The 25347-nt window shown below is 40.9% G+C and overlaps 1 protein-coding gene across 1 annotated transcript in view; it reads left to right on the top strand.

The window, feature by feature from the left end:
- Positions 1–4851: 4851 nt before the first annotated feature.
- The window catches only part of disp1 (dispatched homolog 1 (Drosophila)), a 90083-nt gene continuing 69587 nt past the window's right edge, over positions 4852–25347 (top strand). The window contains exons 1-2 of the mRNA XM_034580032.1: positions 4852–5042; positions 7105–7189. The gene's annotated coding sequence lies outside the window, so the exon portion shown is untranslated. The remainder of the gene's footprint in view (positions 5043–7104; positions 7190–25347) is intronic.

A 25347-nucleotide genomic window follows, 5' to 3' on the forward strand; every position in this document is an offset into this window, starting at 1 on the left:
TTCTAACGCGCAAAACAAAGTAAATTGAGGCCCCTTTATGGCCCCCAATTTAGAAAAATCCTTGATCCGCCACTGCCCAGACTCCCAGATGTAAGAAACCTGCCTCAGTAACCACAACATTATTAACTACACAGCCAATGCATGTTTGTTAGGACTCATAATGTAAGAAAGTAATGGATATTATCAAGCCTGGATAAGCAACTGCAAAAAGAGGGAACCGCTGCCACAGCAGGGCACCCCGCCCTCAACAGCTCATTTTTGCAGATGAATAATGTGTTAGGTGTGAGCAATCATGTGGAGAATTTTCTAGAGACTAGACCCACCTAAATTACAATCCTTGCAAACATACAAGACAATTTACATATTTTATTTTAATTCTTAAAGTTTCCGGTGTGCTGAGCCAAGCTGTGTATACTCAGCTGGGTATAGCAGGAAGAGGGACAGCAATAAGGAGAAATGAAAAGCAGCTTAATTCTGCAGAGTAAATGGATGCAGGTGGCTTGTTTAGCATGCGCAACAATCAGGCATTTCAACTGAAAACCACAGCCCGTTTAAGTTAACCCCTCCTATTTGTTTTTTCTGTACTGTTTCTGCTTCATTTCAGCCAGCACCTGCTTTGCCTCCGCAGAGTTGTTGCAATTATGATCAATCTCCAGAAAAACAAGTGAGGTGACACCATGTTGCCTGTTTTGCGGCTTAAATAAACAGTTTTATTCTTAAACTCACCGTTATGAGATGAGCTAATAAGCAGTTTTTTTGTGTCAGGTAAATTTCTATAAATGATCATTATTTGTAAATGCACAGTTTGATCCAGAGGTCATGCGGGGTAAATCAGAGCAGGGCAGACGTGAGTGACAAGTGCTCTGCTCTCATTTGACTACACAAAGAGCTTTTGAACAAGATGGTCGGCCCCATTATCTGCCACAGCGACAGTGGTCAGACGCATTGGAAAACATTTGTATTGCAAAGTAGAATATGATTAATATTAATGCTGTTAGAGCAGGTGTCTGTGACCTAACTGTCATGCATAATGCATAATGGACTCGTATAAAGGTGCTTATGATGCCATATTTACAGTCTGCTGTATGAGAGGCACTATAGCTTCCACTCAGAATGGAACACCACACATTCTGTAAGCGAGGTGTGAATGCTGCTATGCAGAATCTGTGCGATTTACTGTACAGCCTAGCAGCCATACTGCCCCCATGTGACAACTATTGTCCCAAAAAAATGATCTGAGGAGAATGAATGAATCAGTTTGTATATTTGGCATCATGTGCTGTAAAGATATATACCCCCTGGGGTTATCATTTATGGATTTTAACAATTAAATGACTATACAGTATATTAGTGTAGATGTGGGGCAGAAATACAGCTAAAGGCTGTATGTGCAGTAGAAGGATATTTATGTGGATTTTCTATGTCCTTTATACAGTTGGTTTCTCCACTACAATCAAAGCTGTTCAATGGATGAATCAAAATTAGATTTCTTCAACTCAAAATATATATATTTTTATAATAATGATAATACATTATATTTGCATCGCGCTTTTTAAGGAACTCAAAGACACTTTACATAGAGTTAAAAGAAAGACACACTAAACATAAAAACATGACATCATTACACATTGATTGATTGAATGGGGTCAGAGTGAGGGGGCCGCTATTGAGAAGGCTCTGTCAACCTGATTATATCTAAATGCCATCAATGATAACTAGCTGTGCTTTCAACTGTTTATTTTGAGAAACATTAATGTGTGTATTCTGTGATGTTTGTTTGAAGACAATTGCGTATCTGTCCATGAAACACTTGATTATCAAACTGTTATGTCCCTGTTGACATGCAAGTCTTTTCAATGACAAGAAAATAGTGGAGTTGTTTTTTTGTCAGAAAAAAACACATTTATATATGTGAAGGTTTTGCTCTTAGCACTGGATGTTTTAAAACAAAACTAGATTGCCACCGATATGATGTGAAACTTTGATGATTGGGGGGGGGTTTCAGGAATATTGTTGGTTAAAGGAGTTTTTATTTCTTTCTTTTTCTCCTGCAGGCCTACGGGTAGATGATACACTTCAAATGAATATCATTGTTCATTCTCTGAACCTGAGTTCAATGTGAAGCTTTTATGTGGTTTCATATATGCAAACATTATTGCTGCAGTGTGATGTATTATATTGGTTTCTTTGGCCTTGGGCTGGAAGAGTGAGTCTCTAAAGTCCCACAGGAATACAGAGCTCTCCTCTGTGTTATAGAGAGAAACTATGATGACAGAATATGTGCACGTGCAGCAGCACAGAGCTGCCTCTGTGGACTGAGAATGCACTTTATAGTGGGTTTGCATACAGGTTGACACATGCACATATTGGGTATATTGGAAACAAAACTATTGTAGTAAGATGATGATATGGGACTGCATACTGGAAATAAAGGAGTTGTTGAAGCAAATTAAATCATGTTTTGGTCACAAAAAGTGGTAAAGCAAACGATTATACAATCATGAAATGCACTTTTAAACAGCGAGAGAGAAAATACAACCATTTTAAAGGTTTGTAATTTTGCAGCTTTTGTTTTAGTTACTATTCTTGTCATATATTCTGCTCATTTATTGTGGTTTGCAAAACGCTCTTGTCAACTCGTTACTGCCATATATATATTATTGAAGACCTGGGTGGCAAAATGAATGTCTGCAATATTATTTATGATGAAGTACAGCATCACGAAGCATCAGTAATGTCTGTCCGTCAAAACTGGAATGTTTTTTCAGTTGTTCCTTTCTGTGCCTCCTTTTTTCTCCGGTGGCCTTTATGAATTTGTAACCACTGATTTATAGTCGGGTCTAGCCCCCAGGTGTATTACAGAGCTTCTCCCCCCCTATGCTCCAAGCTGTAATCTACAATCTTCCAACCAACACTTGCTAGTAGTTCCTAAATCAAGGCTGGTAGCTGGTTGTTGTGAGTACCACAAAGAAGGATATATCCAATCTTGTTACTTATTAAATCTTGTTACTTTCACATGAGAAATATAGCCCAAATCAAATCAGCTCTGTCTTTTCCTGAACTAGAAAAGCTTATTCACTCCTTTGTCTTCACACGCCTGCACTACTGCAATGCACTATTGATATTTCCCAGTCAATCGTGTCTCCGCCTCAGCTTGAGCAGAATGCTGCTGCTCGCATTTTATCCAACACGAAGTTACATTTTGAATTGATTTTAATTTTATCCCTTCAATAACTTTTAAGGCTCAGCACGATCTGGCCCCCAGTTATATCACGGAGCTACTAACTGTAATCAGGGCCCTGAGGCTCTGGAACTCCTTGCCAGATGGGATTAGATTAGTCAGAACGTTACCTCTTTTTAAATCATTGATCTTTAACTGGTTTTAAAGCTAGGGTTGGTAATCCTGGAAAATGTAATAAGAGACACTATAAAAATATGCAGCCGATACATCCCACCCCCTCCCATCAGCTCTTTCGTCAAAGCTACGCCCCCAAAACACATGAACGTGCACTGCCTGACAACTGCTGAAAGCCGACTTGTCTGTGACTTGTTCGCTTACTACATGGCTATCGTGTCTGCTTCAACGATGCACGGGCGCGGTCACACATACATGAATGTAACATTGTAGCTCCTGGTTCACTTCCAATCAAAACGAACGAGGAGGCAAATAAAACATTCACTCTCTGTGGCGAAGCAAATGCTTAGCGTAGCCTTGTGTGGAGTTCAACTTTGGGGAACTTTGAGTTACAATGTTCGTTTTGCATTTATGTGTCAGGGCACATAATAAGAAATTGCAAAGTGAATATCTTTGGTCTCACCTATGCCTCTCTGGCTGAAGACTCCGGTCATGAGCAGTGAGAGCACGGGCGGGTCGGTTCATGACAGACAGAAACGTTGACCAATCATTTCATTTGGACCCAGTGAAATTGGGTTTATTACGATGCTCTGAGGACCACAGACGGTGGCTTTTTTTTTTTTTTTTTCAAGACAATTTTATTTATTGATGTTAATCAGGATGTGAAGAGGATTTTAACAAAAAAGATAGGTGTTTCAGAAACAAATTACCCACCCTACCTTTAGCGGATGCTATTTGTTTTAATAGTTATTTAATGAAAAAAAAAACTACTGGAATAATCTAAAATTACTGTATCACTACACAGGCTAAAGGGAGATAAGATTCTAGGGAACACTGTCCCTCTATAGTGCCATTCTAAGTTCCCTACAAATTTCCAGAAACCTCCTACCAAAAACAAACAGGTTCAGGAAAGAAAGCACCGTTCCTTCCTTATATGGATGTTGTTTGATTTGAATAGTTTATTTAATTTAATATTTCTTATTTTAGTTTTGTTCTGTGTTGTTTTTGTTCCCATGTATTATTAAATGTATACTCTTATTATTATTAATATTATTATTATTACATATACCTGACAAAAACAACTTGCAAACAATAACTTTCTTTTTCAAATGTACCCAGAGTACATTTTAATAATAAAAAATATATAAATTACTTTATCACTACACAGACTAAAAGAAGATGGGAGTCGAATGGATGTTGTTTATTTTTAATAGTAATACGAACAAATATTTTGTTGTTTGTTGTATTACTGTATTCTCTCAAGAACTTTGTATACACCTAACCAAAAAGGTAATTTAGCCTTGTTGTCATTTAAAGGTGTAGTCAGGCCACTTAATAAAACAAGAGTCTGGGTTATTTGAGTCATCATAATGAAAACCACTAGAATAACATAAACATACTTCCCCACTGCACAGAGTACAGGAGGGGGTGAGAGGTTAGGGCACACTGTCCCCTCCTAGGGCCCTTCCAAGTTCCCTACGTTTTTCCAGAAAGCTCCTGATGGCTGTGGAGGGAGAACAAGTCGTCAGTGCGCAGCTGCCCACTCAACATGGTTTGATGCTTGTGTAGTGGATACATCAGCATCCGGCAAGAAGGAAACCCACAGCGGAGGAGCAGGGATACGTGTGTGTTCTTCTGGAAGTTCTCACCGTGTGTCTTATCGCCTTCATAGCGGCTCTGGGCGCATGTGAGTATCCGCACAGAAAGCAGCGAGCGGCCGCTATTGTTTAGCCAGCTGTTTTGGCCGGGAGGGGAGGTTAGCTTAGCAGCGTCCGCCGGCTAACGCCAACTTAGCTGCAGCTCGGCCAGAGCAAACCGCGGAGTGCGGGTTTGTTTGGCTGCTAAACATGTCAGGAGGGAGGAGGCTTCGTCTTCTCACAGACACACGCATAGCCTCAGTATTATGAAGGTGTACGCTAGCGGGGGAAGTGAGAGGGTCAGCTGTGATTTGACGTAAGGCCGAAGCTGGGGTGATAACGCCATCTTTCGCTGCAAAACACGCTCCAGCACCAAACTCCCAGTAAAAAGTCAGAAGAAACAGCTGCGTTTAACACACACGCTGGTTTGTAGTGGCTCTTTTAGCCGTGGCTGCGTTAACTCGTGCGAATAAACCGAGCGCGTCTTTGCTTTGTTAGTTTGCTCAAAGTTGTCTCAAACATCACCTAATGGACAGACCCGGTGCTCTGAACTCTGGATCATCTCCGGAGTTCATGAATGAAAACGGCCTCCCTCCATGTGTTGATCCTGTAGTTTTGTCTTCTTTGTCCTGGGTTTTAAAGAGAAGTTGCTCAACTCGTGTATTTGAACACCTGCCCGTGGGAGTCGTGTTAGCAGGGGAGGGAAGTGTCAGACAACTCTTTATTACAGAGGCAATTATCTGTACAACACCTCCATTTCCATATATATATATATCCATTTCTTTAAACCCCTGCTGTTTAATCTGCATATTATTCTATTCCCAGCCTCATGTTTTTCACCTTTTAAAAATCAGTTATAATCAGCAATGATGAAGAAAAGTCTGCACAGATGAAAGATGGCTGAATTTATAAATAGTGATCAAAGTGGTGAATAAGCCTCCGTTGCTCTTACTTGAATACTGTATATGAGTTTATTACAACATGGATCTGTCGATGGAGAAGATTCTTGGTCTATTTTACATGTGGACGGTCAAACCTAAAAACTAGCAGCAGAAACATTTCAGTATTAAACCGTATGGGAGCGAGCAGATAGCAGTCCAAGTCATGTCAATTTATGCCAAAGGTTCACCTTGTAACAACATCAGGAACAGGATGACAACTACCAAAACAAAAGCATCCAACCTAAAGCACTCCTGTAGAGGCCTTCAGACTGCTCAGGTCAACCACCTGGGTCAGGCATAATGTAAGTCATACACAATAGTATAGGTGTTAGAATGTGTATAAGTAGCACATCCCTTGACAAATATAGTCTTTAATTTTCATTCTATAATAATAATTTTTAAAAAATCACATCCCTGAAATGTCCCGTTCACCTCAAAACTCTATTCTGTCAATTCTTTTGATTTTAAAGCCTCTGTCAGATGTTCAGAGGCCTCCTGACGGGCGACATTGCAAATATTGAAGTCGGTGTTAGTGGTCTGACCTCTCTGAACCTGATATGATATGATTGGTTAGAAATTCTGTGACCATTACCAAGCCAGACCTAACCACTGACTTTCACTTTTTAATGCTGTGGTGTACGGCACCATGACACAAATCCTTCACTCCATTCAAGCACACAACAACATTACAGTAGTTTCAGTCAAAGTGGTTTTAGGAGCAATGACTTGTTTATGGCAAAAGTAAGGAGATCTTAAATTCCCGGCGCGTTTGGACTTTGCACATGGTGTCGTTGCTTTGTCGTGTAAGTGTTTCTCTCACGAGCATTAGCAAACTAATCCGCTACTTATAGCCTCTCAACATCATATGAACGTGACCAGCAGCTTTTGAGCCAATAAAACTGTTTAGAAACAGAGGTGGAAAATGAAAAGGCAAAGAGCACCAGGTCAATGGGTACAGAACCTTTTTTTTTTTTTTAAACTGTGCGTTGATGTCTTTCTCTTTTCTTTTAATTTGTTGATTCATAGTTTTTAACATTATAAATGTCTATTCCCATCAAATGAAATGAACAATTTCCATCATCAAATTTTATTCTGAAAGGTCAAGTCCACACATATGTTGTATAATCTAGGCTTGCACAATGTGATTTCTTAATATCTCTCCTCTTATCAGAGTTTCTCGGAGGCTGTCGGGTGTGTTCGTCACGTTGCTGCTGGAAACGCTTGGAAACACAGAGAACTCACCTCAAGAATTTACAGTAAGCATCTGGAGCAAAACATTTCCCACACCTCAAATCCATACACCCACGACCATGAAGGATGCTTCCCATATAATGTTCCAAAATGCATTGGAGCAGCATACATTAACAAATCACACACAAACCACCTTTAGCCATATGTTGGGAACACCATGGTTGGCCTGTCCATATGTGAAATTTGAAAGTGTGTTATCTGGGTTTTACTGATGTTTTTTAGAGATCAGCAGTGGCAAACCATTGGGTGTATTTGTATAGCCTGCAGCTAGGCTTTGCTCGCTTTATGATACTTCTCTATTCTCTTGGAAGTTGCTTGTCTACTCAAGGAAAGGCCACCAGGGGGCACCATTAGGCTTGATATTATGACATCCGCCCCAGTGGTCCAAAATGTCCTGAGGCTTTTCCTGTGAGACGCCCCTCTTGAGATTTCATGTTGGATGTTAAGAAAAAAAGTTCTCCATTGCACTGTTAACAATTCTGTCCAGCTCAGTGCTAACTTAAAGTCATCATGGTGGCTAATTTGTTTGTCAATAATCTTTGATTAGTTGGATGCCCATATGAACTACCTGCATGTCATTATGCAAGGTTTAATGTTACATTTAATACTGCATTAAAGTCCGAAGTGGCTGTAAATCCTTGTTTGATCCTGTGATTACAGTAAAGAGAGGAGTCAAGCATGGTAATGCCTCCAATTAATATGCTGCCATGCACCATCAGCAGTATTAGACTCCTGATCACTAATGGGCCACCGGAGCGATGAAGGCTTTCATGCAGCAATTAGCCAGCACTGTGTATATTTAGACATACTTAAACAGATTGAGAGGAGAATAAAGCCTTGATAATAAATCTAATCTAATCAATAGACTCATTTGGTCTGTTAGCCATGAAAGTGTTATTACTTAGATAGCAATGGCTTGTACAACATACTATTATAGTGCAATAATTATTCTACTGCTGCTCAAGGAAATGGATAGGTTGTTTATGTAAAATTGGTCTGCTTTGATTTGTTGGTTTTTGAATGCAACAGCAAGGAAGTGGAGATTATTCACACAGCAGCCATTTGTCCACATTCTGCAATTTAAAAAAGCTGCAATGTAGAACACAGCCAAGTCTGGGCCCTGTGATGTCTACAGATGAATGTGTCGCACTCTAAAATCTACTGTGCCCCACTGAACACACACCTTTCCCTTTTTAAATCAAACCGGGTTATTCCACTTTTCCTCCCGCCCTGTCATCCCTCATTGTTATATCCATGCCCCCTTCCATCCCAAATGTCTCTGAATCCCTCCATTCTGGCCTCCCAGCTCTTATGAACAACTGGCCGGGACAGCTGGCTTCAACAGCTGCCTGCCATCTCATTTTTGGCCCATCTCCATCTGGACAACTTTTCCCATAGAGCTGGCCTTTTCGTAAGCCGGTCATTTTGTTTCTATATCAGTCTTTGTTCTATCTTTGTGTCAGCATTCATCAAAAAGTATGCTAAAACCAAACTCCAGTTCATTCTTTTATTATTATACGTTTTGATGTTGGAAGCTTTTATGATGCTTCCTCTTGCTCATGTGGCCTAGATGTGTCTGTAAAATCTGCTACCTTCAGCAGAATACATACTCATGGAAGAAAATGAGAGTTCACAAAATTGCTGTTGTCTGCATCAGCCTCTATTGTGTTATCATTCTTTCTTTGTTTCCTTTTACTCCATTTACCACTCCTGCCTTTTACTGACGACATCAGTATTCTTTCCCGCTGCCTCAGAATGAATCCCATGTGTCATCTGCGCTGTAACCCTTGGTATGAATCGTCTTTTGTCCATCTGCTGATAATATGGTGTAATCTTTCCTGGTTGTAACTGCTGGTGTTTAGTCGAGGGAAATGTTCCCCTGAGCAGTGGCAGTAATAGTAAAAGTGAGGGACTGCACGAACAATCTGAAAATAAATTTCTTGTTTGGAAATAAGTTGGGACTCATACCTGTAAGTGATGATGAGATCACAACAATGGGCCCCTTCAGGACAACAGCAACAACAACTTAACTTGCTGCAGCTCAATTACTGTTGGTCACTTTGACAGATTTAAGCTGCTCTCAGACATGAACTGAAATCCGGAGAGCCTCCACAGTTTCTGCGGACCTTCTATGCATGGCCACATAGTATAAAGTCAGCCGAAAGTCCACAGGATCTGATGTGAGAACACAGGGTGTCCCCTGCTGAGTTCATCGTGAGCGAGTGAGGGGCCGGACCCAATTATCTTGAGTTCCTTCACAGGACTTCACATGTCGGAAAAGGGCTTCAGAAAGAAAACTGCAACATGCATTATCACAGGCCAAGCAAATAGTCCAATTCAAACAGGCAGAGGTCAAACCTTGTGTAACTTTGGCTGCAAATTGCCTCAAACTGGAGGTGAGGAATTGAGCCATCAAATTGCTGCAGGATCTCAGTGACCATTTGTCCGGGGTCTGATGTGCAGTTGTTGGTACTGTAATTTATCTTGCCCTGCTATGAGCTGTATCCTCTGCTCTCCCTCCTCGGGGTGGCACCGAGGTTAATCGGGCCGGGACTTGTTGCCACTGGAGGCATGACTGCACACTTGCTGTCTATAATTCAAACTGTTGCACCGCACTCTTTGATGTTGAGCTGAGGCATGGAGACGCTGGTGGATCTTGTGGACCATGGGACCGTCATGCCTAATCTCTGTCTGTCTTCGTAGAGACTTCAAACTGCTACACAGTTTGGATTTGTGTCTGTTTGGTGCTGACAGGCCAGCAGGTCACATCCACTGAAAGACAGAGGGAGAGATGTTCTCCCAGCTCTGAGCAGACAAAGCCTTTCACTATCAGGCCTGTCAAAGACATGGATTTAGATCATTCTGAGATAAATATTTAGATCTCAGTACGAATGAAATCCAACCCAGGACTCAAATTTCAAAGTTGTAGACCTGGCCTGGCAGGATTGTCCAACCCTGTGAGAAGATTTGCTGTATAGAAAATAGGTGTAGCCAAACAGTTTGATGTATACATATTTAAAGTAATAAAGCTTATTAAAATGTGCACATGGGCTTTTTTTGTTCATTTAAACTTAATTCACCTCTACTAGGTGAGCTATACGCCACCCCTGGAATTAAGTTTAAATTTACAAAAAAAAAAGCCTGTGCACATTTCAATACACTTTTATTTATTGTGCCTCATCCTCAGCTGCCCGGGTTCGATTCAAACCCGCTGCCCTTTTGCTGGGTCTCTGCCCCCTTTCACAGCTAGCTACATGACTTGAGAATGCTTCTTTCTGTAATTTTAAGGAGCACAATCAGATTGTTGTGTTGTGATCAAGTTTTCTGGTTTTGGTTATGATCTATTGATGGAGGACTGTTTGGCCGGAGAGGAGGAAAATGTGCTCATCAAGTCCGGCTGAGATGTGAGCAAATTAATGAGATAAACAGGCAGATTCTGGCTATGATGTAGAGGTGGTGAAGAGCTGACATTTTGACTTGATGTGGGATTCAAGTAACAAGGATGGATCAATTCCAAGATGAGACACCACAACTTGTTAACTGTTTCGCTCTGTGAGATTACACAATCATCAAGATACAGTCTTAAAATAGATTTTCATGTGTGATTGGTCCAATAGTATGTGCTGCATTTGAACTTTGTTAAATAGTTTTTAAAACATCCAGTTTTTAATTTCAGACAGTGAGCTAAAGAGTAAATAGAGAGACTAGAAGTTCTGACGGAAAGCATTGAATGACACAAGGAAGTGGTTAATGGTCACTATGCCGCCATGAATAACAAGGATTTTATTTTATTTTATTTATATACTCACAGAAATGTAACTAGCTTGCTCATGGTTGTAGTTTTCTTTTAATCTCATCATCCATGTAGGATTTAATAAGGAATTCATTATGATTCATAGAAGGTTGTAAACTCAACTTTTATTAAAGTTACACACACAGCTTGTGACACAGCAGCTGATTTTGCCCTGTATTTGACTGTAACTTTACATGCACATTTAACATAGACGTTCAGTGCACATAAAATATAAATTATTTAATTTATGACATAAGAAATCCAACGTAATAACCAATACACTGACATTCAATTTCATGAGGAATAAGATATCATAACTAAAAAATTTTGTTATTGCAGTTTAAATTTAGTGCAGCTTGTCCTGTTTTGAGTTAAATTCTCAAGTCAGTAAGTGAAGGATAAACAGCCTTAGTGGAGTTTTGGTGGAGATGCCAAAAACAGTTAATATAAAAGGAAATGAAAAGGAACTGATCTTATTTATATCGACACGTCCTTCGCATTTCATGTCTGTCTTAAAACCCAGTAGATAGCAAAGACAAATAAAGGGATGACTAACTAAAATAATGTGGTGTATAAGTGAGTTTCATGTTCCCTGTGAGCTGAAAATAGATGTTTTTATTCCAAACTAAGTGTCTGAACCAGCAGATGACTTCTGACTCATGCACTCACACATGCATACTGTGTAATTTACTGGAAATTATTTAGGAGAAGTTCAGGCTCCAGTCGCCACGGCCTTCATTTTTATCTCTTCTCATAGAAGAATGAATCCCTTGATCAGAAGTAGAGTCACAGGTCTCTCTTGTTCTCTATCTTTTCTCGTCCTCGTTTATCCCTTAAAACAATCGTGTTTTTGGGTATCACTTCCCCACCCATTTTTGTTAGTTCTGATTATCAGTTCTGATTATCTCACTGACAAGACATTTTAAATGCCACTCAGCTGTGAAGATGCATATGGGCAAATCCTCGATACTCAAGCCTAATCCTTCAACTTTTTGATTACACCCCTGGATTTAAGGTTGGGCGTGTCTCTGGCATGTAGATGGTCCCACCAGGCAGGCTGGAGCCTAAGCAGACAGAGGCATGGACCCCATCATGGCATCTCACCGACCATCCATCACATCAGCCCCTATCTCAATGTCTTTACGGACCTCGTAATTGAAAGCAGGCGGCCCCCATAGGCCCTTTTTCCTGCCGGGGTCCCGGCTTTAGATTAAAGAAATCGATAGCGCCTGCTGCTCCTCAGAAACCACATGTGAAATTTTACAGGCTCTGGCCGCTGCACTCTGCTTTCAGCTATCTGACCCAGAGAGGGTCTCTCCACCCTGTGTGAATACAAGTGCTTGAAGAAACGACCCCTGGCTCGTTCTGTTGCATCGGCCAGGCCCACAGCCTCGCCATATCACCACAGCTGTCATTGTTTGTATATTTGATATAGTGACGGATGCCGGCAAGGAACAGGTGCTGCGCATTAGTGCCACTATTTTATTTCACCTCCACCCCCCCGGAAAAAGAAGTGGACTGCGGCCAATAGAGTTGTCAGAGTGTATCATAGTAACATATGGCAATGTGACTTTTAAACTGAGCCTTGCTACAAAGCATTACCTCTACAGATTTCCTAAGGAAAAGGAAGAGGCACAGAGAGAGAACAGGAATTAATGTGGTTCAGGTGGACTGACCCCAAAGACGGATCAGAAACATGGGAATGTCTTTGAACATCGACCCTTTTCTCTCCTGCTGTCTCCTCTCGGTACGTTATGTTGGCCTGTATTGAGTTTGTAGGAATACCAACCACAGATGAAAACGTTTCCATATTTGGTTTTGACATTTATGTCCAGTATACTTGAATATTATTCCACAGGCCTATCTGATAATTTCAGTGTTAAACTCGTTTAATGTCACAGCTATAAAACCCAACTCATGAACTGAGGACTTACTATCATACTCTCACCATACTGAGTCTCCCCATACTGCAAGCAGCTTAACCAAATATGAACTGTATTTTGTCATGGGGCCATCATTCTGCTTGATTTTTTTTTTTAGCCTTGATTCGTTGCGTGAAGACATTTTTAATCCCCTGCCTTGCACCGGCCTGCAGAACAGTTTGGCTTCCCTCACCTCATTAGTCTTGGTTTGTGTGTGTACGAAGCGGAGAGTGAGAGTGTGAGCGAGCACGTCGCTTCACTGCATCTTTCCTTGGTTGTTTAGCTTTGCAGACAAATCTCCACAGACAGGAGCCTGGCTCCCCCCACAGAGGATAGCCTCATTAGGATTTGTTGCACAAACTGGAAAATGTTGACTGGCTGAGGGAGCAACAAGGCCTTCACTCGCAGGGACACATGTTCCTCACTGCGGCATGACCCCGGAGTTCTAGGCCTTGTCGAATCACATTTGGCTCAGATGCCTCCCAGCCAGGGGCTCGGTTACCCTGGGATCAACCTTTCTGCTCCTTCACTGAGGCCTGTATGCAAAACCGAGCTTACGGTTTTAATACACAGGGAAACTTGTTGAGGCAACACTGAGAGCTGATGTTGCGATCACGAGGTGTGAAGTTGAGTGATCATTGCACCCTGTGTTGTTACTCTTAGGGTGTTATTTTAAATCAAGGTGTAGTGAAAGAGAACTGCAGTGTATATGAGTCAGGTGATACATAGAGTGGGATGATGTGGCTGGAGGTGCACTGAGTACCCAGGCTCTTATAGTAATCATTACTATAGTTATAATCATGACTAATTGCATTTGCTTCTCTTTTCTCTTTATTACATATAGTACTGATAGATTGTGAAGTTGTTCGGAGGGACCTTAGACTTTATGATAAGATGGACAACATGACAGTTCCCCAAAAATGAAGCCAAATCAACTTGATCAGCCCCTAGTGGCTGGTAAATTGTTATTTGATGCTATATAAACAGGGTGAAACATAGTGATTGAAAGCTGAGACCGACTCGCGATTGGTCAAGGTCGCGCCAATTCAGGCGCTTGACCTATTGCAATACAGTCTCAGGGAGGAATTCAAGGTGCGTCATCCAACTTCATATCCAGTCCATGAGAGGGACAGACATTTCTTTACACATATTCTTATCCAGCATTTCCATCCATCCATTATCATTATAGATTGTCCTTTTGAGGGTCGCGGGGGAGCTGGAGCCATTCCCAGCTGACATCAGGCGAGAGGTGGGGTACACACTGGACAGGTTTCCAGCATAAAATAAAATAATCCTTTATTAATCCCACAAAAGGGAAATTTGCAATATTACAGCAGCAAGAGTCAAAAATAGGCATCAGTAAGTAATAATAATATGCCATACTTAAGTGTAAGGAAATATAAAACTTATAGAAAAATATGAATGGGATAAAAAAGAATAAAGTGTGAGAATATGTACATTGAATAGATTGTACATGAACCAATGTATTGCACAGACAGAATGAATATAGCAAAGTTAAGCGAGTTAAACCAGAGTTAAAGTGCAGTCCATAATGGGTGCATGTAGTTCTACTGGGAGCAAAGCGTGTATCATATACCGGCGTATAAAGACCATTCACACTCACGTTCACATCTACGGTAAATGTAGAGTGTCAAATTGACCTAACCTCAACCTGTATAGACTGTGGGAGGAAGCTGGAGTACCCAGATACGACCCACCCTGACATGGGAAGACTTCGGCCAAACCAGGATTCCAACTGGGAGGCAACAGTGCTAACCACTGCACCACCATGCTGCACTATCCTGGATGTGCAGGGTTAAATATACTGTACCTGAAACAAACTGCCAAAAGCGAATGCATTTGTTTTCTTTAAAATTTTAAGATATCAAGGAGTATTGCACATTTTTATTTCACACTTCCTTAGTGACTTTATTAACAACATTTTGGCCCCCAGAGCTTCATCAGATAATATTCAGTGTGACTTCATGAACAACACATTTTCTGTTAATAATCACACAGATGATACACAAAATGGCTAATTTGACACTGTTCATATTTAGAATCATCTTTACTTTTTTCTATTGTAAATAGTTATTGAGGTAGTTTGCTTAATTCACAGTACATAAAACAATTACATCAATACAGATAACTGGGATGAAACGCGTCTTTTACAGCCTTTACGTGGAAGAGTAAGAATGAAGGAAGAAGCTCTCAGAGAAACAACCCCTGTCTCTGCCTTCTTCATCAGCCAGGCCCAGAGCCTTACTGTATCACCGCAGCTGTATTTGATACTGCTGAAAAAGTAACAGGATGGAAAAACACGTCTGCTGAGGACTTTACGTGGTTACATAAACCGAACTGTACCGAAATAATTATGTTTTATGACCACTCTTGATTCTGTTTTACTATTGTATATCATGTTGTTATTGCAGCTGTTGGTCTAAGTCTGTTGCATAAGTTTTGAAGATATTGCCATTTTCCCCCTCGTTGACTTGCGTTTCGTAACTTTGTGTTGGCACGAGAGCACATTTCACCATTTACGTGATATTAAAGGATAAGAAAAGACGGCTTTACTTTGCACTATTTCTGCATTGCACATTTTGAAGGTTAAATTGCAGATGTGCGAGTCATGTCATGATGATGTCATTGACAGACAGAGGTAAAGCACACAGGTCACCTCTGTCTCTTCTCAACCATCTCAGCTTGATAATGTCACTGTCAGTCATGTGTGGTATTGACAGTCAGAGCTCTGATTAAAAGGGGTGGATAGTTCTCCCTGGGCGGTGTAGATGGACAGTGTCACCTTCACCTTGGATAAGCAAATGGAGAAAATTAAAGACTTATGTGGAGGAATTCCATGAAAAACAATATCAAGAAAGAATCAGTTTTAGTGCATTAAGTATGTTTTGCATAATACGGGGAGGAAGGAACAGAGATGTTGATTGTCTCCTCTTCTCAGCACTGTTGAATCATTCCCACCTCTGCCAGTCTCTACTCCCACCACCTTCCTGTATCTCACACCACACAGACGATACAGCAAAGATGCCCTGAAGTCTTGCTCTCTTTCAGCCCATTAGCGTGGAATGGTTGAAAGGGCTCCCTCCCACAGGAACCGCTGCTAGCCAATGTTGAGTAACACCGGACATATGGAAGATGTAACTCGCCACTGAGTCTCAGGGACTCTTCAACACATAACCTCTGGTTTCCACCAGACTTTTGTCTCGGTCACTTAACGTAGCACAGGTTTCCTCCAAAGAATGACCAAGTTAAAAACATTTAACTACCTTTTTTCCCTTTATGAAGAAAAGTAATTTCCTGTTGGACAAACCAGAGACACCATGCAAATCAATAACCTGGAGAGCCTTGTTCTTGTCCAGTTGGCACGGTTGAAACACTGCAAGATGCATGAAAAGAATTAAGAAAAGGTAGGGGAAAAAGATGTCAGAGAATTCACTCCTGCTTCTCTGAGCGCTGACAAAAGTCAAGTGATGACAGGTTTTACTCACTGCACCTAGAGTTTAGTTGACTTTGGCATATAAAATTGGATCAATGTCACTAGCTCATTTTCTTTTATTCTTGGTTTTACCATGCAGGCCAGACCTTGTCTGAGCATCTCTGATTTTGCCTGGTAGAGTATTGGAGGAGATTGCTTTTCAGGGTGTGTTCAACTGCTTCAACATGTTTTTTTTAGTCTATAACTAGTAGACATAATTGGGTTTTTTTGCCTGTAATTTTGAGGTGAAAGAAACATGGATTCTGTTGCTGAATTTATCGGTTGTTTCTTGTTAATGGTTCAGTTTTCCTTTTCTTAGCTGAGATTGAAAAGTAACAGTGAAGGTGCACAAACACTGTTCACTTATATGTAATAATTCTGTGGCCAGAGACATGCAACACAAATGTGGAACTGTTGGCTGTTGGGTGGGATTACATGAGTGCATTATGAGTGGGTGTGGTGGTGGAGTGGCAGTTTTCATGACCAATCAAATTGTGACGTCCTTTCCTATAGCTTGAACTACATTGTGGTGGTCCAGAAACTTGTCCCACATGAATTCTTCACATAAATAATCCCAGAAAAGAAAATATACATGTTAAACTGCTTTCAGACATGCACTGAACTCTAATTGCCTGAAATTATCCAGAGGGGCTGTATGTGAGAACGCAAATGTCCATGTTTCTCCTACCAGCCGCCTAGTAAAAACTCTGGAAGTCTGGAGCAGGAGATTGAACAGTAAGCGAGTGGGTGTGTTGATATTTCTAACAATGCAAAACTGGGGGGAAAAAATAAGCTAAAATACAAATATCCAGGATGAAAAAGAAGAGCCCTACACGAAGATGTCAACTTGGAGTGATGAGACTCGAGAGCTTTTGATGATAAGGGCAGGAGCCAGACTTTTCCTTTGGTACTAAGAAATCTGCTACCAACTGCTGCTAAGTGTTCATTAAGGATTGGCACTGAAGTTGGCAAGAAGCTCATGGATGATGAATGATTCACCAGTGTCTGAAATCTAAATGGATGTGTCTGAATCCACAATTCTCCATTCTTTCTATTGTTACCCTACCTGAAAGAGTGGTGTTAAATTATTATCTTTCACACCACATTTATTTGCAGTCAGTATAATTACCTTTTCTTTTCACGCTTGTCTTAACTGATATATTTCTCACACGTAATCCCATTAACAACTGGAACTTATTGTAGTATAAATGGCACAGAACACAGCTGCCCTTCACACAGTGCACCATCGACCTCAATGCTGATGGAGAGGACATGTTCAAATTCTGTTAATAATTCACACCAAATCGCCCCAAACCATTTAATCATTACAGAAGTGACCCTGACTGTGTCGGCCTACCCACTAAAAAAATCATTGCAGTGAACCAAAATATTGAATTGATGCAGGTGAAGGACAACAAAGAGTGAATGTGTTACTTCCCTATAGTATAGTCCCAAATACTGAAGGAAATCAATGCTGGAAAATAAGGAATTTAAAAGATCAGCCTCTCCTCTGTGCCCTTCTTGCTTTTAAGGCCAATTGGCACAATGATGGAACTTTGAACTTGACATTTTTACTCTTTTAAAAGTCTCTATTCTCTATTCTATGAAGCTCTTGTCATTACTCAGTCAACTCACACAATGCCTGCATTATATGACTGAAGCCTTTGCTCTGAGACCCTAAGTTAAAATCGGCAACTTGGATGCTGTAGAAACCTATAACACCTGAGAGTGTGCCCCTGTGACAGAGCTGAGAGGCAGCTTGGATGGAAAACTGGACCATAATGATTTTTCATAATCTATTTTTCCTCCTCTGGCTTCTTTCACCACAGCCAGAACATTGGTACATTCAACAAGTGGTTTGCCACAAACTGGGTTTGCTTGAGTGGTCCATGGCACTACTTCCACAGGAAAGTTATTGGACTTTATGGCAATTTATAAAGAGATGGCCCATTGTGCTTCTTATTGTACTTTTCTTTTTCTTTTTACTTGTGTATAGAAACCCTAAAATGACTTAAATCCAAATTACTTATATCCTAAGTGATCATCTATTCTATTATTTATAATATAAATGTGGTGCCTCTGAAACCTCTAGCAGTCTACGGTCTAGAATCCAATACTTTACTGATGGGTCAAGAGGGAATGCAATAGGTCAAGTTGATAGTGCTCCCCCTCTGCTGGATCAGGAGACAACCTACTTCAGACAGACTGATGCGTTTCTAGACTTTAAATTACTGGTCAAATACGAACTTTTCCCCCCACATTTGAATGAAAATTTGAATTTCAAATAAAAAGCGACTGCCCTACAAGGCTCATGTCTATGTTTTACCTATAGGGCCCCCAAATCACTAAATTCGCCCCTGGTCATTTTTATGATCCCATCTCTTGGGGAGGCCCCCCTGTTCAGCACTGGATTATAAATATAAATTATTATTTGTTGATTAAAACCTCATGGAAATATAAATGTAGCCGATGTTTAACATGAGTTAAACTTTCCCTGTTGGCTGAAGTTGGCAGTTAATGTATCATGAAGTATGAAGATTAAATGGGAGTCTCAGTGCGACTGCATCATCAGAGTAGGCCGTGCTCCCACCACCACCACTATCATCATCATCATCATATATTACCCATCATTCTCACAATGAAGCTGTTTCAGGAGGAATAGCACAGATTTAGTGCTTCTAGTAGCTCTCTCTCACTTTGTCTTTCTCTTCCTTTTCTGGTATATTCTCCTTAAAGGCGTCCAGCAGTCTGAGGCCTTAATTCAATAAGAGATAAATTGGAAAAATGTGCAAATGTGAGGCATATTTTGGGTTCCCCGGTCAGAACATTTTGAGAGTGCTTTTTTTAACTCCCTTTTGCAACTTAACTGCCCTCTTCCCTCCTTCATCTTCTCACTCCGCGTGCTGTGCTGTAAATCGTCGCAGAGATCCATCTGCTCCCTCGCTGGACTGCAGTTAGGAGTCTGTTCATTAGACTGACACAAACCAGGGAGGGTTTGTGAGGGTGGGAAGGTGCTCCCAGGGAGAGGTGGTGGTAGGCAGGGACGGATAAATCTTGGCCCAGGCCCAAGCCGCTGACCCTGGGGGGCTTGTTGTTTGGGTCACCGTACAGAGGTGGATGGTTATGTACAGATGGCGTGATGGAGAGCTAGGGGGGCCTCGTCCATCTCTTTTGTTTCACTTGTTGAAGTTCTCGGTGAAACTTGAGCCCAATCGCAAACTGGACATAAAGGCAGAATGTAGAGCTGCTGCCAAACATGCAAGCATTTCAACATGACTCCCTCCTTTTCTTTGTCCCTCCATCCCTCTCTGTCTGATTTTCCCCTTCTTATCTCTATCCTGTATATCTTTCTCTTCTTCTCTCTGTCATTCTCGTCAACCTTCTTATCTCCATGTTATCTTGCTCTGCGCTGAGTGCTCTCCTTTCCCCTTTCCTCCCCCTTTAGAGAGCGGCAGGCATTACTTTTGCAAAAATGTAATTGCGTAAATCATGATTTAATTATGATAAAAGTTGTTCACATCAAGTTTCCTTTCTGTTTTTGTTTTTATACTTTTGCATTTTTAGCCTCCTACTGAGGAACCAGATATTTGACTTTCTCAGCCAACAACTTTCCCTTGTGTTATGTGGATTGTAGTTGATAAAGAGCATGCTCACTCTCCTGCATGCCTCTTTGAGAAAGTTATATGGACACACCTGCATGCAGACAATCCCATATGGTACACACATACGGATGTACACACTCATACACACACCCATACATGTCATTAACTACAGCTACATTTGGCTTGCATTTCCATGGCGGAGTCCTTTGTAGCGGTGGGGTGGTGTAGATTGAATAGGAAACCATAAGGGACACAGCACTTCAAAGCACTCTGTTTTTAGTAGCGTTCCTCTAATGCTTTTTTTTTGTTTTGGATTCCTGGTGGACACAGCAGCTCTATGAGCAGAGCAGAGCTCTGAGTGGCTGACTGTGACCCTGGCCAGTCTCAGGCTCGCGGCATTGGTGAGCTGAGGGTTCTGGCAGAGCCGCGCAGGGCTGGCTTCAGGGTATATTTACTAATGGCGCTCACTCGGGTTCTTGGCAACTCCTCAATCCCCTCTATATGGTCTCTGTGGTCCGTGCTGCATGATTGTGTAGAGGCAAGATATACAGAGCTGTTTTTTAACACAGGATTGACCTCCAAGTACACAACTGAGCAGCACCTTCTTAATTGTCTTCACTTCATTTCCCTCCATCCTTTATTTTTGTAGTAGATCTGTAACTGATGATGATCTTAATCATTGATAACATTTTCCAATTTTTTAACCAATCGTCTAAACCCAACTCCATTCACCTTCAGACAAAAAATAAGACAAAAACAACTGAATGACATGCCAAGGCTCAACTGTACCCTTAAATTCTTCAACAAATATGTCAAGGAAATTCAATAAATGCGGATTTTTATTTGCATCTGTACCAAATTCCACATACTCATGAGTCCCTTAAATATGCCAGATTTTTTTCATCAAGGTTCTTGCATTCCCTGAGAAATTGATGGAAATGTAAAAAGAATCCTGCACTATCTCAAAACAAGAAAGTGATCAAATAAATCCTGGATCCATGCCAAAATGTGATGGGTTCTTTCTGGGCCCATGTCCAATCCTTCTATCAAGTTTCCTGAAATTTTTTCAGTAGTTTTTGCGTAAACCTGCTGACAAACAAACATACACAGGAGTGAAAACATGAGCTCCTTGGCAGAGGTAATAACCTTAGAAATGCCACATTATCTTGGAGACTTCAAAGTTCTGCTTTGAATAGAACTGAGGTTATTATTAAAGTAAATTTTGAAACTGGACCTGTTTAAATGCCAGGAAGCTTTGCTTAAGATATGTGGTTAGTGTTTGGATTGAAGTCTTGGCAAAAGTATGTTATCGACGCTGTAGAAATCTCAATATTTATTATGTGTTGCTGTTCGACTGTTATACCTGTGTCAGTTACTGTATCTTCTGTAGGTTTTAGTGGTCTTTAATGGGGATTTCTCTGCTCATCAATACTTGATACAAAACAAGCTGTTTTTACTGGAACATTTTTTTTTTTCCTTTTGTGCTGGAAAGTTTTTACAGAAAGACCTACTTGACAAATATAATGTTTGGATCACAAATATAATTTTTTTTTATGAAGTTGGCATGTTCTTGTTTCACTGTTTTGGTGTCATTTGGTTTTAGAGAGTAACTTAACACACATACTTTTAAAATAACAGTATAACAAGAATCACTTATATAAGACTGGTGTTCAATGGTTCGTACTATTAGGACATGTATTGCACATCAGCAATTTCAAGTTGATTAGAACAATTCCTCTTTATAGTGGGTTTGGACCTTGGACCAGTCAGTTGTTTCCTGTCTTCTTTAGACAGCAAGGCCTATAAGGACATGGGGCTTGAAGCCAGATAACTCTCTCCCCAAAAGCATCAGAGCCCATACATGTGCAGATGAATGCACATAACTCTTGGCGAGGATGTCCAAGTCTCACGTCACTCTGTGGGACTCTACTCGACATCATCTCTGGCTGCCAGCACAGACTTGAGCCCTCTTACACGATGTCCTCAGCTGTCAAGGTGTGTGTGTGTGTGTGTGTGTGTGTGTGTGTGCGCTGTCGTGTGTGTTGTCGTGTGTGTGTGTGCTGTCGTGTGTGTGTGCTGTCGTGTTGCTGTCCTTGTCCTCTTATTGCAGTTTTTGGACGTAAAAGCATTCTGTTCTACCAGTGATGTGTGTTTGAGCTGAAGGGTTGAGGTTCGATGATGTCAGACTGGTCCCTTTGGCCTGCCCATTTTTTTTCCCTCACATAGAATCTAATCAATTATACATAATAAAGAAAGGAAAAAGCTAAACTGTTAGATAAAGCTTTATAAACCAAATTACAGATCATGCATTGCATTTATCGCTTTGGATGTGTGCATTATTAGCTGTGTCCTCTCTGTTAAACAATGAGTGACAAAACATAAAAGCATACTCAAATAGTAGAGCTTCAGTGAGAATTGCTGAATGTAGGGGGCAGAGAAAGACAAAAGTCCAACTTCAAAACGTTTATTTTTCATGAATATCAATTGCTAAGTGGTTACCTATAGTTTTGCCAAACTTGTTGTAGGTTTGTGATATGCCAGTGTTCCTCAGCATATCTGTCACAATGTTTCTGGATTCATCTTTCCAAATTTGGTTATTAGCTTTTTTGTACCTTCTAAGATATTTAAAACTTAGAAATCGCAATACATATTGGATTGGTACCCAAGTATCGTGATAGTATGGAATCAGGAAATTAGTGTATTGTCCCAATCCTACTTGTTTATGTACAAGATATTAACACAAGATGTATGCCAAGTAGATTAAAGTGAAATTACTTTGAGGATAAATTTGAGAACTTAACTTTCAGCTAATAGAAGTCAATATTCTGTGATTTGTGGCTTCTTTATTTCTATTTTATTATCATGTCTCGTAGGACAGTGCTCTATATCAACAAAGTCAATAGTCAAGCAATTTTTAAGCCAGCCCCGCTGCATATTTAGTATTTTTTAGTATTTATAGTTTTTTACCAATCTGTGTACTGTAAAATGTACATTTAAATATATAATTCATACCATTAAAACATTGTTATATTCAGCATGCGATACAATATATAAAAGGAACACACTGTAAGAGTATCATAGCAGCCGCAGACCAAGTGGACCAAAGTGGTCTGACCGACTTTAATAGCTGTGCCAAAAACTTTATATTGAAGTTACATATGCCAAAAAGGAAAGGTCTGTACACCTATTTTCATTATAACTACCATTATAATAAGATAGTATTATTATATTGTGGATTGAGGTGGAAAATACAAAATGAAAAGTCTAGAGAAATGTGCTGCTATATATATATCTTGTCACCTGGTTTATATATTATCAGAGACAAATCGATAACAAGTTTTTGTTATCGATTTGTCTGCAGGGGTCTAAAAGTAGTAGTGTAGTCATACTGCCAGATTATATGTTGAAATACTGGTTGCACTCTTGCAAGTCCCAGTGCGCACTTAGGTCTGGTCTCTGTCAGCTGTCAACAATACTTTGGCAGCTTTGACCTGAGCTGTGCCATCCCTTCTGTTACCGTAAGCGCAGCAGGTTTATAGACCTCTGTTGACGGCGTCCTTCTGTCAGGTCTGCTGCTTCATTTGGTGAACTTAATTGTGATTTGTGGAGTTTTTGTGCCTGGGTTCAATCACCTTCTCATTTGGTGACTCACTGTGGTTCAGGTTAATGTTGTGATTACCCCAGCATGTCATGGATGGGTGGATTTTTCAGTGACGTGCCTTGAGTCTGATTTTAAAACGTAAAACCCCCTTTCCCATCTTTGCTGCCACTTTTTTTGGAGATGCAGTCCAGTGGGAGATGCTTTGAAAACATGATAAATGGATCGGTGCAGATTTTGATTTCAGAGCAGTAACAGACGCTACAAATGCAGTTTGCACATCATCTATATGAAAACATTGGCTTAGCTCCTGTATAAACATCTGTGTCTTGTTTTGGTGCGTGTGTCTTCCCAGAATAATAAAGTATAGTGGCTAATTAGTTGAGGTTTACTAAATAGCTTTAATAACCAGGAGTTATTTCTCCTAATTCTCTGTAATCCCTCAAATAATGGCTTATTATTGCAAACCTGCTGTCACGCTCACGTCCATCACACCCTTCCTTCTTCCATCGTCTCTAATAAGAGAAACAGAGCTAGCTTTGTTTTTGTAAAAATCACTTGGGCCTAAATTACATTTCCGAAGCTCGGAGGTCACAACAACTTCCCCTTTGGGGTTTGATTTAAGTGGCACTTAGGCCTGCTACTGTAGCTAATCACAGGGATTTATAGTGTATCACCAAGAGGCCTGAGGACCTAGGAATATTTGCTGGCACCCTGCTGCAGGTGTTACAAACCTCTTTTCTTTCGTCCCGTCTTACTTTTCCCTTGTCTGCTATAGCTGCTGATGGAAGGCAGCTGGAAGACCTTGCTTGTTCTCCACTTGTTGGGTTAAAAGGGGTCTCTGTTTGTGGAGCATAATGCTGGCAGCACCCGTCCTACTCCTCCTGTCGCTACCCAGTCCGGAAAGTCCTCAGTGTAAAGCTTTCATAATTACATTGATCTAAAGGGGATGGGGGCTTTTACAACCTGCTGACGCATTCAATCACATCTCAACATGGCCCTTGGAGAGGGCTCCCGCGTATAGCATATTCCGACTTCATGCTCAGTCGTTAGCAGTTCTTGTGTTTCTAATAATTGGGAGTTTTCATATGGCCCTGAAGGTGAGGAGTAAAGGTTGGAGGATGGAGGAAAAGGAAGACGCAAACAAGAGGGGGAGGGAGCAGCTTCGATGTACCGGGGGGGGGGTTTGCTCATGTGAGAGGACGACTGTCAGAAACTCCAGAGGCATGCACTATGAGATCCAGATGTTGTAACCCCCAACATTCACCGACCCTGTCATCCTCATGTCTACTGTATGTAACCATAACGATGGATTATGTTGTGTCCTTTTGAATAGCACTTGGGTTCGCACCATTGTCCATGGTGCCCCTCTGTTTTGTTTTCCACACTAAACACAGGAAGTAATTTTAAGGCTCTGCCTTATCCAAGGAAACATATCTTTATCCCCCCTCCCCCTCCTTCCTCTGGCCCTCTTTGAATTTCCACCCGATCACGTCTTTGGTCTGGTTTGAGTGAATGCAACAGCGGGCCAGAGCTAATGAGCTTGCTGTGATCTAAGAGCAAGCAATGCCATCTATAGGCATTCACCTCAGCCTGCGCCAAATGCCAAACACTTAACCTAGAACCAGGAGGAAGTGATAGAAGAGAACCCTCACATTAGAGCCCTAAAGAGGCCTCATTTGCAGAATTAAGATCTGATTGTTTGCTAGGATTGACCTCCAGAAAGTCACACAAAAGTGAGAATCCAGGAACAAC

This window comes from Hippoglossus hippoglossus, chromosome 24 (assembly GCF_009819705.1).
Source record: "Hippoglossus hippoglossus isolate fHipHip1 chromosome 24, fHipHip1.pri, whole genome shotgun sequence".
NCBI lineage: Eukaryota > Metazoa > Chordata > Actinopteri > Pleuronectiformes > Pleuronectidae > Hippoglossus > Hippoglossus hippoglossus.